The sequence below is a fragment of the Canis aureus genome, chromosome 26, assembly GCF_053574225.1.
Source record: "Canis aureus isolate CA01 chromosome 26, VMU_Caureus_v.1.0, whole genome shotgun sequence".
Classification (NCBI taxonomy): Eukaryota; Metazoa; Chordata; class Mammalia; order Carnivora; family Canidae; genus Canis; species Canis aureus.
This window is the reverse complement of record NC_135636.1, coordinates 15,715,669-15,733,719: the sequence shown is the minus strand read 5'-3', so window position 1 is coordinate 15,733,719 and position 18,051 is coordinate 15,715,669. Positions and strand designations below refer to the sequence as shown.

Sequence of the window (18,051 nt, the reverse complement as noted above, 5' to 3'; positions counted from 1 at the left end):
TTATTTATTTATTTATGTGTGAGAGAGAACATAGGCAGGGGAGGGGCAGAGGGAGAAGTAGGCTCCTTGCAGAAAGCCTGTTGTGGGGCTTGATCCCAAGACCTTGAGATCATGACCTGAGTTGAAGGCAGTTGCTTAACTGAGAGAGCCACCCCAGTGCCCCAGGATGTTTCGTTTTTTGTTTTTAGTTTTTTTTTTTTTCATGTAAAAAGTATTCAGGGAATAGGCTTTCTTTGTCTTCTTTTTCCTTTCTATTCAGCCACTTTAAGATGCAATTTCCAGGGACACCTGGGTGGGTGGCTCAGCATTTGAGCATCCGCCTTTGGCCCAGGGTGTGATCCTGGAGTCCCGGGATCAAGTCCCACATCGGGCTCCCTGCATGGAGCCTGCTTCTCCCTGTCTATGTCTCTGCCTCTCTCTGTGTGTGCCTCTCATGAATAAATAAATAAAATCTTTAAAAAAAAAGCAATTTCCAAGTTGATCGTTATTGCCTCAAGGTTTCATAATGGCTGCTCCACCTGTGGCATTGCTTCTGCATTCCTGCAGGAAGAAGGAGGAAGATTCAAGGCAGCATTTGTAAGGCAGCTAAGTCTCTTTACCATTAAGGAGCTTTTATCAGAAGCTCACTTATCTGTCTTGACCAGAACTATGTTCTGATATGCTCAGATATGATCACCCCTCAATGTAAGGAAAGCCGGAAAACTTTTCTCCAGTTGTTGCTGTTTGTTTTTAATCTGGACACATTGCTGCTCCAGCAAATTGTTTGCAAAAATGATGGTGATTAGGTCTCTCCTTTTTTCCACTCGTTCAACGTGAAGTTGAACTGCCTCTCACAAAGAGGTGGAGTCTCTTTGGCCATTTTTTTGGTCTGGGCTTGCCTTAGAAATTGTTTTGGCCAATAGAACAAAGGGTAAATGGTATTGTGCTAGCTCCTAATCCAGGTGTCACAGGGATGTTTACTCTTTGTCTTGCTCTCTCAGAACTGTGTGGATCCACTAGGTGAACAAATCCTGGCTATCCTGCTGGATGGTGAGATTCATATAGCTCAATCACCTCTGTTACCAAAGCCAATAGCTAGCCTATCCTTAGATCTCAGACATATGAATGAAACTCACTGAGACTAAAAACAAACAAACAAACAAACAAACAAAAAAACCTGCAGCTGAACCAAGCCCATATTGTTGACTCATCAAACCATAAATGGTGGTTGTTTCTAGCCACTAAGTTTTGAGATGGATTATAATGCATCAAAAGCTAACTGATACAGTTGCCCTAAGTAAAATTAGGGCTTTCTTGGTAAGAGAGAAGGTAAAAAAGGCTGATAATTAGGCAGCTAGTTACATTTGTCATAGGGCGTTCCAGTATTTCCCAACTCTATGGTATTCTGGGGGCTTAAAGAAACTGATGTCTCTTATTTTTTCCAAAAATTCAATAAAGATGTTCTTGCTTCAGCAGTGCATATGAAAAAATTCAATAAATAAGATGCTTATTTAACTACTATTTTAAAATAAGGCTGAGAGATTTGGGATGCATATCAAGTGAGCAAGTACAAAGATTAGTGGACAGCAGATGAGCATGTGTGGGCTGCATGGCTCCCTTAGTTTCTTACTCAGGTGAATACCTCCGGACCTTATGGTGGTTTGGGCCTTCATCAGGTTTAGGTGTTTTCATTCTGAGTCGTATATTGTTTAGTATCTGTCCAGGTAGGACTGATGGTTAGGTGGGAGGATGAAGACATGCTGATGTGGAAAACAAATTAAGAGTCGCATAAAAATCCCATTAAGATTGTCTTCACCAGATCTGCAGGCTGCAATCATATTATCTATTTCTCAAATAGCTTGGAAGCTTTCCATGGCACTTAAGAAGCCAATGATAAAAAGGGAAAATATAGCAATGATTATTATTTCTAAGTTGGCATATTATTTATTGAAATAAGAATTAACCTTACTTACACAGTGATTTGCAAAGAATTACTTCTAAATATGAATCAGAAGCCTTCTCCCACATTTATTTACTTTGAAACACAACAGGAAAGTTATAAAAATAAACTATTCTATTTTTTATGAAAAATGCAAGCATCTCCAGTAGCTATTTGTAAAAATTAGTATTTTGTGGTGGTATTTACATTGAATGCTGTGATATGAAATTCTGTTTCAAACTATAGTTTTATACATATTCATTACGAAAAAAACTAATCATGACATAATATGCTACTGTTTTTGTTTTATTTTTATTTTTGACATATCGATAATTAAATCAGCATGTCTCTTGCTAAATGAGGATGCTTAAAATATAACTATATATTGGTATATAATCATTAAAGACTTTAAATGAAATATATATGTACATACATATCTTTGAATCATAGTAACTTAACTTGTATTTTACTTAATGTTGTTTAGCATAAATATCTGAGGATAAATAATGGCTCCATAATGGGATAGCAAAGATAACTAATGAAAATCCTGCCTCATAGATGTGTTGCTTCAAGGCTGTGGGTGTTGCCCCCGACTCTGCACTACTTACCTCATTCATAATTTGTTTCTGCATCAACCCCTTGCCTTTGACAAAGGATGAGGCATTTGCTGAGTTAAACATGGCAGACTCACCCTCACATGGTTGGTTTTCTCCATCTGGGAATCCTCCTTGCTCCCCATGTTTTACAGCAATGTGTTGCTTCTTTGTTTGCAAATGACCTTTCCTGAGCAAATCCTTTTTGTATTAAGGATTCTCTAGGAGTTGAGGGTCAAATTAATTTGGCAGGCATGATTCTTATTAGAATTTATTTCTGAAGAAACAGCATCTGGTAAAGAGGGACCAATGCAGTGGGAAAGTGCTGAAATTTTCTGAGGCTAAACAGGACAAAAAGTAATGAAGTCCATCCTCTTGATTTTCTTCCAGAGGGTAGTGGACATCTGGAGTGTCAATCTACTTTGATATTCTTAGTCAAAGGGCTATTTAAAAGAAATCAATATAAAACAATGATGTTCTGTACAGATGCAGAAGAGCCTTCATTAAGGACCTCCACATATTTCAGAACTCAGTGCTGTCCTAATTCATGAAGGCTTTGCTCTGTGAGTGTCCCCATGTGTAGCAGGTCTTGGTTTCCTTTTTTAGTGTCAGGGACTAGAGCAGAGAGGAGTCAGGGGGCTTCCCTAGCTTCCCACAAAATTGTAAAGAAAAATTAATGAAGGGTCAACACTAGAACCTATTTACTTAAAAAAAAAAGATTTTATTTATTTACTTGAGAGAGAGCAAGTGAGAGAGAGTGAACGAGCACACAAGTGGGGAGGAGGGGCAGAGGGAGACAGAGAAGCAGACTCCCTGCTGAGCAGGGAGCCCAATGTAGGACTTGATCCCAGGGCCCCAGGATCATGACCAGAGCTGAAGGCAGGCACTTAACCAACTAAGCCACCCAGGTGCCCCCGGAACCTATTTTAAACTCACTTGACATAACTGTGTTTTCTGGATACATAGCCAAGATTTTTCTAGATAACAATGTGTCCATTCTTCAGGCTCTTACTCTGACCTTGTGTACCTCCAAGAATGAGTACAGGTAAGGCTTTTTTTTTCAGGAAGGCCAGAATAAAAACATTTTATAGTTCTTAATTTTTTATAAGGTTCTTATTTCTAAATTGGATTTTATACCTGTTGAGGGCTTGGCTATATTTTATTCTACATTCTGGCCCCAAATTTATATTAGGAGCACATATGCTTATCTGTATCAGGGGCATACAAAAATTTTTCATAAGAATATTAAAGGATAAAATTGGTATGTTTGCAGTTAGAGGCCTGGGCTTCTGATATATGTGCCTTAGAGGAAGGTGGTAAGGATATTTCAGAACTCAGATGATTGGTACAAAATCTTGGCAGGTGTATGACTGAGGGTATTTTAGATGCTGGTCACAACAGAAGCAGACACTTAGGGCTAGGGTAAAGATTAGTATGTGAGAAAATACGGGGGAAACAAGAAGGAGCCACAGAAAGGATGACAAATATTATACACAAGTTCTAGGTGAGGTGAGGCACCCTCACTGTCATGGCAGTATTTGGGACATTGCAGGATGTAATCCATGCAAAGCCCTTAGGACAATGCCCAATGCACAGCAAGCACTTAGGAAACATTTATTAAGGGACCTAAGGAGCAGGCTTTTTATGCAAGTCATTTGCTTTTCAGAGCAACTCCCTAAGAGAGGTGCTACTATTATCATCATATTATAGATGAGGCAACTGAGAATGGAAAGGGTAAGTTACTTGCCCAAGGTCACGTAACTACTAGCCAGAAACCTATCACTAGCTACTAGGCTTTTCTGCCTCTTTGTCAGCCATTATCATGAGTTCATGCTGATTGGCATACCATCTCAAAATGCTCACTATTATCATTAATATGGAGTCTTAGTAGAATTGCACAGTTTTTAAGGGTCTAGGACCTGGAATTCAGGCTGCCAGGGTTCAGATATTTTTTTCTACCATATCCTGTAAGCTTAAGGCAGTTACTAAAGCTTTCTCAACTGATCATACTATCTAGAAAATGGGTATTACACTTGTATTTTGATCATCAGGGAATATCACAGATATTCTTTAAAAAGTCTTTCCTTTTGGGCATACAATGGGATTGCACTTTCCCACCCCTTCTGAAGGTAGTTGGCCACGTGACATCATTTCACCAGTGAATTGTGAGTGGAAGTGAATAGTATAACTTTGGGTAAGGTGTTTAAGTTATTATGTCCCCTGTTCCTTGCATTGGCAATCACAATGAAGGGCAGTCACCTGAGTCCCTAAGCAGCCTCCTCAAATAAACCATGATGGGCATACAACTTGAGTGACAAGTAAATCTTAATTGGGTTAAGCACATGAGATTTTTAAATATTTGTTTTTACAGCATTATCTAGCCTATCCTGATCTAGCAGCACTTAACTTGGTCAGTCAGGACTGGTTAAGTCATGCTGCAGTAACACCCAGCCTCATAAAGACATTATGTAGCTTATGCTGCATATGAACATCATGGGTTGATTGCACGCTATTCTCTATGTCACCCTTATTCAGGGACCCAGGCTGACAGAGTAGCTGCCATCTGCAAACCTCTTGGTTTCATGGCAGAGGGGAAAGAGGGCATGACAAACCATGTGCTGTTGACTCATCAAGCTTCTGCCTGAAAATAATGCACAGACCTTTTTCTCATATCTTGAGGGCCTCAGCTAACTGCAACAGCACAGGGAATGGCAATCCTACCTCTACTTTAGAGAACAGTGAGTACTATAATATATTAGTGAAAGACAATAATCTTCTATCTCACAAATCTTCCATATTCTCTCCATATATACATCATCTGCCATATATGTTACTTATAATATTGCCAATTTTAAATTTTACATTCTTATATGTAAATCTGTATCCTCGGTGTGGAAAATGATTTGTAAAACAACTGACATCTTAGTTCTAGGCTTAAAAAAGATATTTAATCAAATCTCTCTAGGTAGAATTTTCTTTGGGATCCATACAACTTTTTTTTTTTTTTAACTTGTATGGTGTATTCCTTTGGAAAGAAGAAAGATTATGGTCTCTATCTTCTGGAATACTTAGTTATCAGGGCTCTTCTGGAAAATATCAATCAATGGGCCCCCTCTACTTCAGGTTTAAGAGCATTTAAAGGGGCCTCAATACAACTTCTCTCCAATTTTCACTTTCCTTTATCAAAAAACATGCTCACTGTGGTTATGTTATAATACAAGTTATAATCACGTGTGTATTGCCTACCATGTACATCTTATTACCACTCTGTAAAAGAATGACTATAAAAATTATTAAATTTGGAAGATTGACTTAATTGAAGTTTGGCTTAATTTCAAATCTAAACCTTATTTCTATGTGCTCACTCTTATTAGTTGGCTATACAATCACATTGGCCACTAATTAGATTTTTTTTAAAGATAAAAGAAGAAAAATAAGAGAATCCTCATCCCTGATACGATGGCCATAATTTTTCTCATTTTAGTGATGAATCCATTTAGTGTTTGAATGAATTCCATAGGTAGCCATTCATCTGGAACTTTCAATAATGTGACTGTGATGTGTCTACACACAGAACTCTAAACCAGCTGAAGGCCTACTAGCTTACCTGCATAGAAAATTGAATTCTGCTCCCTAGAAAATAGCAGGGACAAGCAGAATGTGAGGATCAATGAAGATTAATGGCATATTACTTGATGCAAATTAAAACAGACAGAGGAAATGGAGTCTCTTGGGGTGAATCAGGTACTTAGCAGGGTCCAGAATTTTGTTCTAAAACCCAACTTCAGTAGTTCTGCTCTGGGATACAGTTGCTGTTTCTGCAGCCCCTGTTGGCTGAGTGAGATGGACGCATTTATGATAGAGTTTTGAGGCTGTAGAATTAACAAAAGGGAAGGGAACCTGTCGTATCAGTATTTGTCAGGGTCTCATGATGTTTGTCACACGTTAGTGACAGGAAAACCTTTGAATATCTCCAAAAAGTCTTGTGGCCAGTATTCACAAATGGTCTCACTTGTTTTGTCATTATATATGTTTCCTTCTTAGGGTGCCTGGGTGGCTCAGTGGGTTAAGCATCTGCCTTTGGCTCAGGTCATGATCCTGGGGTCCTGGGTTGGAGCCCTACACCAGGCTCCCTGCTAGGTTGAGAGTCTGCTTGTCTCTCTCCCTCAGCCCCTCCCGCCTTCATACGAGCGTGTGCTCTCTCTCTCAAGTAAATAAGTAAAAAAAAAAAAAAAAAATCTAAAAAAAAAAAATGTGTTTCCCTCTTGACTTCTTTGCTGGAAGCTCAAAATTAAATCTGTGACGGTTTAAACATTGTTGCAGAATAGAAAACATTTTGGAGTACTGCTCAGCCTTTGCTTTGCTTTATTTAACCTCATATACTGTCTTTTGCTAATTGTTTTAAGGCTTCTTATGGAACCACGCAGGGAATGAATGAATGCATTAATTCATTGACATTATTATGGCTAACTACCAATATTTATAGTTACAGTGATGAGACAAAGACTTACCAGAAGCCCAAAGATTTCATAAGCCAGATTATACATAAACCTATACAGATACATAAACCTAGAGCTATCTGGGAGGTTGTTGAAATACAATCTAATTAGATTGACTAACTGGTGGTCAATCTCTGGGCTGTTCTGAGCCAGAAATACATTAGTTTCTCAAGGAGGTACAGTCAAGCCCTAGAAAGAAAAGAAGAGGACAAGTGATTTAGAAAAGAAAACCAGGTTGGGATATAAGTGGGAAATTTTCTTGAGGATCACCATTGAAGATGGAAGCCAATACTTCACTGTTAGGAGAAATGGAGAGTAGTTATCAATATTAATGAACTCCTTGCGTGTCTCGGTTGACCCCTAACAGGTGGGGGCCTGGTGTAGCATTACTAGCTTGTTAGAGAATTCATTGGAACAGAAGACAGAGGTTGTCTTTTGGGTAGTGGAGTCTGTGGCTCATCTCATGTAAACTGAGGTGAGGCAGGAAAACAGGCTGTTATCCGCAGCAACTATAGCAGCGGAGTTAAGCTCCTAGGGCTGGTGTTCTACTTGCCTGTTAGTCTACTGGTGGAAAATGGTGAATCCATAAAGGGATCCAAAGGATTTTTGGAGAGTGTTCCTTAGAGATAGGAAATAGGACAGAGGATAATGACTGGTGACCAGCAGCTAGGTAGTTTGTAGACAAGGAAAATACTTTTATATATTAAGTGGCCACAACTGGAACAAAGAGTGTGTGTGTGTGTGAGTGTGAGCACGTGTTGGTGAAATTGTGACTATGGAAGGTGGACTAAGCTGTGACATAAGCTCTGTGATGACATCCATGCATGTTTGGGGTTCTGGAGATGGCATCACAGCTCTTGGTCCAACCACCTATTAAAGTACTTTACATGTATTAACTCACTTTATTTTTTGGCTCTGTGATATAGATGCTATTATTATAACCATTTTATGGAAAAAGAAGAAACACTTAGATAACTTTCCCACAGTCACTCAACTTCTAAGTCCAGTAACTAGGATTCAAATCCAGGCAACGGGACTTCAGGCTTAGCCACCACATCACCTGAGCTTTGCTGTTCTGAATCCCTACTTGGGATGGCATCAATGTCCCATATAGTCATAATCAGGATGAACTCAGGAGTGGCAGAATTAGGAGGATGCATTATTAGCAGCTTTGTGCTCTAGTCAGCCCCTCTTCCCCTCTCCATCATGTAACATCATGGCCTATTTTTTTGTGCTTAGCTCTCAAACATGAATGAATTCCCTTTTCTAAAAAAAAAAATTCATTGGTGGAGACTTCCTGTCTTCATCTTCCAACTAATTTATCTATGCAGAACTGTTTCTTCTACTTGTACCTCAAAGAACAGATTGGGTCTTGGCCTTTTCTCTTATTTAAGTCAAACTTTTCCCTCTGCAGTTACCATATTGGCAACAAAGCATTGCATCTTTTGCCATGCTTCTAAATACTAGTAAATTCCCTTTCATCCTGCTTCCAGGAAAATGGGTATTGTACTGGTCTTAGAAATGTATAATGCAGGGAAGAGCCAAGTGACTCTCTGCAAGATGAAGTAAGTCCGTCTCTATCAGTTAAAATAAAATTCAACAAAAAGCTGTACCTACTTCATAGTTACACTCACGGAAATTGGATTCATTAGAGCCCCTAAGTACTGACACCACCACCAATTATCTCATGACTCTCAGAGCCTTGCTTTTGTCACAGATCATGACCAGACAATGGCCTCCTTGGCAGGGGGACAGCCCTCTGTAATAACTGGCCATAAAGACCATTAGTGGTGTCACTCCTTCTGCCTCTGATCTGTAATATGCTCCAATTACCATTGACAAGATATCAGAAGATAATCTACTACAGGGAGGAATATTGAGTGCTCCAGCTCTGCTGTTTGACAAGGGTGGAGGACAGGAAATGTTAATTTTTCCCAATAAGATGTTTTTTTTACTTTAAACAATTGAAGTACAAGTGTGAGAAGAAAATAAAAAAGAAGAAAATAAGATGGCAGTGCCCCTAATTATTGTTTCCCAGATTCTCTCTTTCTCTCTCTCTCTCAAACCACTCTAGATCTGCCTCTTTAAATGGTCTTTATCTTCCTTAGGATTCAAGATAGCAATTAACACCTATAACAAAAATTTAAAGGATGTCAGTTACCTAGGAATTCTAATAGCAATTAAAATGTTATCAGGAAAAATTTAAATACTAGCTGAAGAAAAAGAAAAACAATATCATTAAAAATCTTCAGTGACATTTTAATGCTGGAAACAAAACTCTTCCCAGATCTCACGGGTAGTGCTTTGTGCATAGAGAGACCTTTAAAATAAATGTCACAGAGGACAGGGAAGGCCCACCTGTTTCGAGTAGGCCAGGCAGCTTTTCAGAGGTTCTGGGCCACAGTATGGTCTCCCAGAGGGTGAAGATTTGCATACAGTCCACACCTGGAGAACTGTATCAGTCAGAGTTCGGCCAGGAAAACAGATCTAGTGTGAGTAATATGAAATGAGGGCTTTATTATGGGAATTAGACCATACACAACTGTGTTAAGAACTGGGGAAGTGCAGATCCAGAAGAAGAATCTGAGAATCAGCCGCTAACTAGTTTGACTGGAACTCTGGTGTAGGTGATGTCAGAACTTGCAGGAATATTCTGTAACCAAGAGGGAAGCCAAAAAGGGGGTCTACCGGAAGCTCTTGCTTCTGTGTAGGGCTTACTTACCAACATGGGTCTACAGCCAAGCACCTGTTGAAAGGGCTGGGCTGTGAGGAAGAGGAGTAGGACAAGGAGCTGAGGAGATGAAAAAAAAGTGAGCCTGCCAGATGTATCTGCTTCACCCACTGCCACACCTTGTCACGTGATCTTTGGAGAGTAATGACTTCTGTTTCACTTCCTTCTTCCATGTCCCATGCAAGTTCTTCCTTTGGTCATTTCTAACTGGGATCAAACTGAGGAGGGATTCTTGGACACATAGTTCCCGGAGTTAGCCAAATTGACAAATGTAGTCCAGCACTCTGACTATACAATAGATCCTTTTCCTCAAGCTATCTGGCATTTTTTTTTTTATTTCAATAAACACTTGCTGAGCACTCATTACTATTCTAAACATTAACATACCACAGAAAAATGGCTCCTTTTCTAACCTTTAAGGGAGCTTATATTCTAGTTAACAGAGAGAGATGTGAATGAAAATAAAAATTCATTGAATTCAATGTGATAAATGCAGTATTCAGATATGAACAAAGTTATTTTAAAATACCAAGGAAGAGATTCTTTCTAAGGGAATCAAAGAAAGCTTTTCTTGGGTATGAAATAGTAGTTAATACAACCCTGTAATTCAGCTCCTATTAGAGAGAAATTAAAACATGTACAAAACCTTATATATACAAGCACCAAAAATAATAATACTAAACTGAAAATAATTCAAAGTCCATCCACTGGTGAATAGACACACACAATTTAATATATACATATAGTGGAATATTATGTAGCAATCAAAAAGAAAGGAACTACTGATAATGTCAATGGTTGAACTTCAAAAACATTTTACTAAGTGATAAATGCCAGAAATACTAAGAGCAGATTTACACTTGCCTGGTGCTTAGGCTGGGACCATGGATTGACGACATATAGGAATGAGAGAATTTGGGGATTGATAGAAGTATTCTACATAACTGTATTTTTACTAAAACCCATAGAACTATACACTTAAAAATGAATGAACTATCTGATTTGTGAGTTAAATCTCAATAAAACTGTTTGAAACATTGCTACTTTCTCATTTGATGGGCCATGGCAGTTAACCATAAGGTGATAAATACTTCCCAACACACTTTTGTATACAAATTCTTTGAAAGTCTGGTTTTATTAGTTGGAGACTCACTATATTAGGTGAGTATATTTATTTATTAACAAATAAATTCCAACATCTCAGCAAGTTGAAAAAAGAAACTTATTTCTTGTTGCTCTAAGTCCATAAAGGACGTTCCCAATTGGCATTCAGCTCTCCTTCAGATGTTTTTTGGGTCCCCATCCTTCCCATCTTGTGTTTTTTCTATTTCCAATGTAGATTCTAAGATGGTGCTGTTCATTGGCATCAAGCTAAGAGAAGATAAAGAGGGCTTGGAGGAACACATGCAGTGGTGGTAGTGGGAGTGGTGGTGGTGGTGGTGGTGGTGGTGGTGGTGGTGGTGGGGCTTATAGGCTAGACCTGGATGGGATAAGCTTTACTTTCACTCACTTTCCAATGGCTATGACCATCATACAGCCATGCCTAAAGGCAAGAAGTTTGGAAAAGCAGTCTAGCTGTGTGCCAGGACAAAGAGGAGGCAGGTTTGATGAAATGCTTGCTGAGTTCAACCACATCAGCCAGCCATGCTTCCCTTCTCATCTCTTTTCATTTTCCCATTTGAGGTTTGCAGCTGATATAGAGAGACATACAGGGCAGGCTCTAGAATGCTATCTCCAGTGACTGACTGATTTGAAACAGGGAGTCCTTCCTAATACTACCGTCCATGATCATGACAATGCTGACCAGACAATACTTTTTTGCTGCATCATTATGCACAGCCCTTATCTGTATCTGGAATTGGCAGCTAAAATTGAGGAGCAAGAGTGCACTGATATCTGAACTGCTCTGTATTATAAAATAGACTGTGGCAGAAATTATGAGCATCACCCCTCTATGACACTTCTTTTCTTTAGGGACTCAGGATTTAGTGCATTAGCCTATAACCCTAACAACAAAGGGAAATGAGTAAGCTTAGCCTTCAAAAGAACCTACTTCCAGTGATGGAGCAGGCTTGATGATGTCAGAACTGAGCAAGTCCTTGTCTGAGCAAAGAGATAGCTGCTATTTAGACAGCAGCTTGCTGCAACCATGTATGTTATCAATATTCCAGCTAATTAGAGTTTTCCACCCAGGGACCACTGGTAGAAGTCATAAAAAAAATGGTGCCCTCTTTGTTTACAGACCCTAACCTATTTCATGCTCAGCTCTACTAATTCTCTACCTCATAAAGAAATTATCTGAGGGTTTATTAAAGCTTTCAAGACCCTCATAAAATAGTCTTTGTATGGCAGGAAGAGGATATTGACGGATTGTCCATTATCAACTATGCGTAGGATCTTGAAAAAGAGCTGGATGCTTGTTGCATCTTCATGATGGAAGAGCAGAGGTGCTTAATTACACCAAAGCACTATTATCCCGGCAGCACTTCTGCTATCACCATAAACACTTGAAATCTTTAGGATGAACTGCTCTGACTTGATAATGGTAATTGAGTGAAAAGGAATATTTAAAACTGGCTCTGCTTGTACATTTGTATTTGTCTTAGGACCTCAAGAGTTCCTGCCTAAAACTTTCTGAGGCTCTCCCTCCACACTTAAAATAACTCACTTCCTCAGTGCTGTGTGATCCAGCTTTACCTACCTCCCCCATCTCACCTTCACTTGCCCCTCATTCACCACATCCCCGCTTCCCTGGTTGTTTCTTTCTTTTTTTTTTTCTTCTAAAAAAGAACACAAAAAACAAGGGAGCTGTGCCCTAGCGCATTCTATACGTGCTGTTCCTTTAACCTGGCATCTCTTACCCAGCAATTCACAAGTCTGGCTTCTCTTTATCTCTTGGCCTTCAGCTGAAATGTGGCCTCCTCAGGAAGGTTGTTCTTCACTATTCAGTATAACATTAGCCAAGCCCCCCACAACGTCATCCTGTCTTATTTCCTCTGTAACAGTTTATCATCACAATGCTTGCTTAATTTCTCTCCTTGCTTATTGTTTGTCTCTTCCAAAGGAATGTTAGTCCCGTAAGGACAGAGATCTCTTCCTGATTTCCTCACTATTATTTCCAGCACCCTAACCAGTGTTGGGTACATAGAAGTATGGGGGGGAAAAGACATTTCTTCTCTTCCAAATAAAGATAAGGAAAGACTATTTATTCAGAATTTGTTATAGCGAGGGAGTCAGTCTCCATCATTTGTATTTGGCAGATACTCAAAGCCAAGCAGAAGAGTGGAAAAGCTTTATAATGGAAAAGAAAAGGAAAGCTTCAGGAATGCCCTCGTTGGCATGGGTAGCTGGAGGTGGGCTATTGAGAATCAGGGCATCCTGCTTGGATTGGTTAGCTGGCCATATTTGGCTTTCTCTACTTGGTCCTAAGTTGGAAGTAGGGGCAAAACTTAGAAAAGTTGGTGGTACCTGGGTTGCTCAATGGTTGACCATCTATCTGCTTTTAGCTCAGAGAGTGATCCCTGGGTCCTGGGATCACAAGTCCCACATCGGGCTCCCTGCAAGGAGCCTGCTTCTCCCTCTGCCTGTGTCTCTGCCTCTCTCTGTGCATCCCTCATGAATAGATAAATAAAATCATTAAAAAAATTAGAAAAGCTGTCAGTTATTGATCGTGTCCTGGCTGTTTAGGGCTGATTGCAACAGAGGTTGTGGTTTGGAGCTGGTTGCTCTGGGTTACGGGTCAGAGTTCTATTTTTATGTAGGGTCTAGTCATTGTCCCTTTGTATATTCCATCTCTCAGAAGCAATGTATATTTTTTACTTTGGGGTCTTTCCCAGCATCTTCTGTGGCCTTGGTTTTGCATCTAGCATTCATTTTCTTACTCATTTTCACACCTTCCTTCTTTCCCTCTCTTTTCTTTATTTTTAAAAAGATTTTATTTATTTATTTATGTATTTATTTATTTATTTAGAGTGAGCAGGAGGAGGGTTAAGGAGAGAGGGGGAGAGAGAATATCAAGCACACTCTGCACTGAGTGCGGAGCCTGACACAGTGCTTGATCTCACGACACTGAGGACAGGACTTGAGCCAAAACCAAGAGTCAGATGCTCAACCAACTGAGCCACTCAGGCTCCCCTCCCTTTCTTTTCCAGAAAGACCTCTACTGTCTCTATAGTCTCATCTCAATATTAGACTGTTTATCTCAAATGGCTATCTAGTTTGGGTTCCAGCGACCACCCCATATTCACACTTTCTGCCAGGATCCTCGCATTGTTCTGAGTGGGGAGTGTATCCAGGCACCAGCCTATCCCCAGACTGTATATTCCCAGTCCTTCCTGATCACAAATCTAGGGGTTTCTTTTCGACATCTACCCTCTTGTTTTGCTTTTCCATTTTATACCACCCTCTCTTGCCAAATTCTTACATCCATACTGTACACAGAACTGCTTTACTTTCTTTCTTTGTTGGGACTGCACCCGGCTTTGGGTCTTTTCCATACTATTGAATTTAGTCTCTCCTATAATGCAATCATTTGATTCCATCTCTTGTTTCCATCTTGGCAGATGTGACTGGGAATCTCCGGATCATGAGTAACTCACAGGGCCCATACGTTTCCTTTCCTGGTCCTCTCTTACCACCAAAAATAAAAGTGTCTCATCAGGGATAGAAATGGAAGTCGGCATACTTCCCACTAAATTTCTTTTAATTCTTGAGATTCTATGATTCTCCATCAGATGTTAGCACAGCAAGAGGCCTTTTTGTCACTCATCAAAGACTTCCTGACTCTGAGATCTTCCCTTTCACAGCTGAGTTGAAACAAACCTGAGTAAAAGAATCTCTATACTGTGAGAAGGCAAAAGGTTTAAAAAAGAAAGAGAAGAAAAGGAGAAAGTAAAAAAACAAAACAAAACAAACCCGTGTGAGGAGACTTAGAGTTCCTCACAGTACTGCCTACCTCCCAGGTTTCAATGACTTCTTTGCTGTGGTTGGCCAATTAGCTAGGCTTTACTTAGTCATAATTAGCTTAATGAAAGCGGTATAGATGCTCCCTATTTTCCTCTTTTGAGTCTGAGAACTTGAAGGACAAAAATGAAGTGTGACATCGTTTATTTATGGAGCCAAGTCAGGGCTGGCTCACCATGGGCACTTAAATGCTATTGATAAATAATGCACACAGTGGAGCTCTGGTTTGAAATTGAATTAAACTTTGAGTTCAAACACGTTCTCCCTCTGGTTATATCTGCTTTGTATCTAGCAAAATGCATCAGTGAAGTTCGATGTAAGTGACCAGAGGAAAGGGAAACAAGCCCCAGAGAAATAAAATTTGTGCATTCTGACCTATTGAGAGTCTTTGCCCTAGAAACATAAGTTTTCACTTGATACAAGGTCTTTTGGCAGATGCAACATTTGTCTTCTTCCAGATGATTTGGAAATGCAAGGAAGGCTTCATAGAATGGGCTGATTATTGCATTCTAGGCACTATGTATGCAATTTTCTAGCTGGCAATTCAGATGGAGAGATATGTTAGATAGACCCTGAAGAACACATGGTAATCCCCACCCTCAATGAGTTTATAGTTTATTACATGTCCAGTTCCAAGGACCTTAAAAAAAAAAAACTCTCATGGATTGCTTTTACTGTCTTATCTCTCACCACTCCCTAGCTTACCATATATGGCTTAACAATATCATCACGTATAAAATACTAATTCTTACCTCCCTGCCTTTGTTTATATTGTCATTTCTACCAGGCCTCTTTCTCTGAGTGACTCCTGCTCAGACTTTAGATTCAGCTTGGGTATAGCAAACCCCAGGAAGACATAGATTAAGTCAGGCACATCTCTTTATGTTTCTGTATCATTCTATGAATGGGACTGATGTGATCCTTAGCTCATTGTGCCGCATGAAAGAATTTCAATCTGAAATGGAACTAGAGAATGTAAGATGGAAAATCTGATGTATGTGTCTTCAGAAAAACAAAGCTTCAGGACTGAGGGACTGATTTCTCATAAATGTCTGATTTACAGAAAACTGAGAATGTTGGAATTTTCTTCTCTTTTTTCTTAAGATTTTATTTGTTTGAGAGAGAGCACAGGTAGGGGCCAAGTGAGAGGGCGAGAGAAGCAGACTCATCACTGATCAAGGAGACTGATGCAGGTCTCGATGCCAGGACCTGGGATCATGACCTGAGCCAAAGGCAGATGCTTAACCAACTGGGCCATCCAGGCACCCCAATGTTAGAATTTTCTTAAGTGATAGGCAGTTGTTTAGGCATTACTTCATATCAGCCTGGGGAAATTTTCGCATATGGTTTCAAGACATGAGCCAGAAACGATCCAGGTTGGATTGGTTTCATAAAATAAGCTGAATTGAGCTTCATTTGTATGACTGGATGTATTTTATCTGTTTGGGGAGTTTTCAAAGTTGATCATTGATTTTTTTATTTTAAGAACTTTTAACTGAACTCCCCTTCTTTACATTCCCTACCCAGAAATACGGCCTATCCCAAACCTACAATGGACTCTCCTATAGCTGGTTGCAGTTTGCATGCCCCAAATTGCAATTCTGTACTCTTCCCAAATAAACTCATCTTTCTGACAATTTTGAGCTTGTCTTAGTTTATCTTGTTTTTTTTTTTGTTTTTGTTTTTGTTTTTGTTTTTTGAAGGGGTCAACATCCTCTAGCATTATTTGTTGTTTGTCTTCTTTGGTCTGTGAGATTCTCAGGACAGGACTTTGCATTTGTCATCTTTTGCCACCCAAACCTGGTACAGTACCTATAGTCATGGGAGACTTATTAAAACTTTGATGAATAATTGAATGGATTACTGTTTCTACTGGTTGCTTCTATTGGGGTCCACATGCCCACAAGGTATTTTACTTTAATGTCAGAATTATCTGGTCTAAAACTATATTCACTGTCAATTTGGTTACTCGTGGGAGTCCTTAGACATTGGTAGTGTTTGAGAAGACAATCAGAATTTTGCTTTTAGACAATCTTGTGGAATATAAAATCAACCTAGGTGAGGAAAGACTGGAATTGGAAGAATCAATGAAAGATGATAGGATTCTTATGTATTGTTGTGACTATAGGATTATAAAAATAAGAGAGAGTAGAATAAGAAAGTAGGTACATAAAATATATATAACATATGTAATAAATAATGTAAACATAAGTAGAAAATAAAAAGGTTAAATTATACTTTTTATTTTCTTCATCATTTATTTATATGTTCCGCTCATTTTCCTACAGATAGTTTGTTTCTTTCTCTATGTAAAGAATGAGTACTTTCAGTGTATTAGGGACACACTCTCTCTCATATGTTTGTGAACATTGCCTAGGTCATCTGCCTTCTAATTTTGTTCCTGATTTTTAAATATACTTTCAGGTGTATAAAGTGGAGCACTTTGTGTTTAATATCCATCTTGCATGAAACTTTAGGATGAGTTCATCAATGACACATGGTCTGAGTTAAAACTTTTGCTTTAACTCAAAAAAGGAGAAATCAGGATGAGCAAGAAAGGAGAAAGCTTGTAAAATGTCTATGATTGTTGGTTATAAGATAGGTATTTTCCCATATTAGGAAAAGATTGCTCTAGCAATAATTCACAAAAGTTTCCATCCTGAAGGAGGGCTAGATTTTGTTGTATTTTTTTTCCCAGTGTATGTTAAACTGATCATAGTATATATTTTACTTTTCTGAACTATTAATGTATTTTATCAGTAGATTTCCTAATGGCAATCATCCTTGTATCCTTGAGATAAAGTCTTCTTCACAAGGTGGGGGATTTTAAAAATATAACATTGAATTTAATTGCCTACTATTTTATTTGGATATTTTGCATCAATATTCATGGATGAAATGAGTTAATGGGTGTTCCCTAAGCTTGTATTATATGGCAACAATGTTTCTGTGGTCAGGTAAGCATAAGAAATGTATATTTTGTGTTAGAGATTCAAAACAAATAATACTTTAGGCAAGAGTTCTGTTTAATGTTTTTGTAACTTAGAGTTTTTCATTGTTGTTAGAAGATACATACTTTTTTTCCTGTAGGACTTTCCTTCAATCAGCAAGTATTAATAGAGCTAGGGCTACAATGACAGAAAGATAGACAAGGTCCTTGCCCCAAGTAACTTAGAATCAATTGTCTAGGGGACACAGACAAGTAAATAGGCAAATTAAGTCACATTTTGATAAATGCGATATGATAAAAATGATACAAGGAGGGAGACCAGGATGCTGTAGGAGCACAGAATTTCCCAAATACATATGGTGTGTGTGTGTGTGTGTGTGTGTGTCTTCAGGGAGTTA

The 18,051-nt window shown here is 39.0% G+C and overlaps 1 long non-coding RNA gene across 1 annotated transcript in view; it reads right to left on the bottom strand.

Annotated features, from left to right (window-relative positions):
* Positions 1-18,051, bottom strand: part of LOC144298795 (uncharacterized) — a 40,511-nt gene that overhangs the window by 2,175 nt on the left and 20,285 nt on the right. The window lies entirely within an intron of this gene.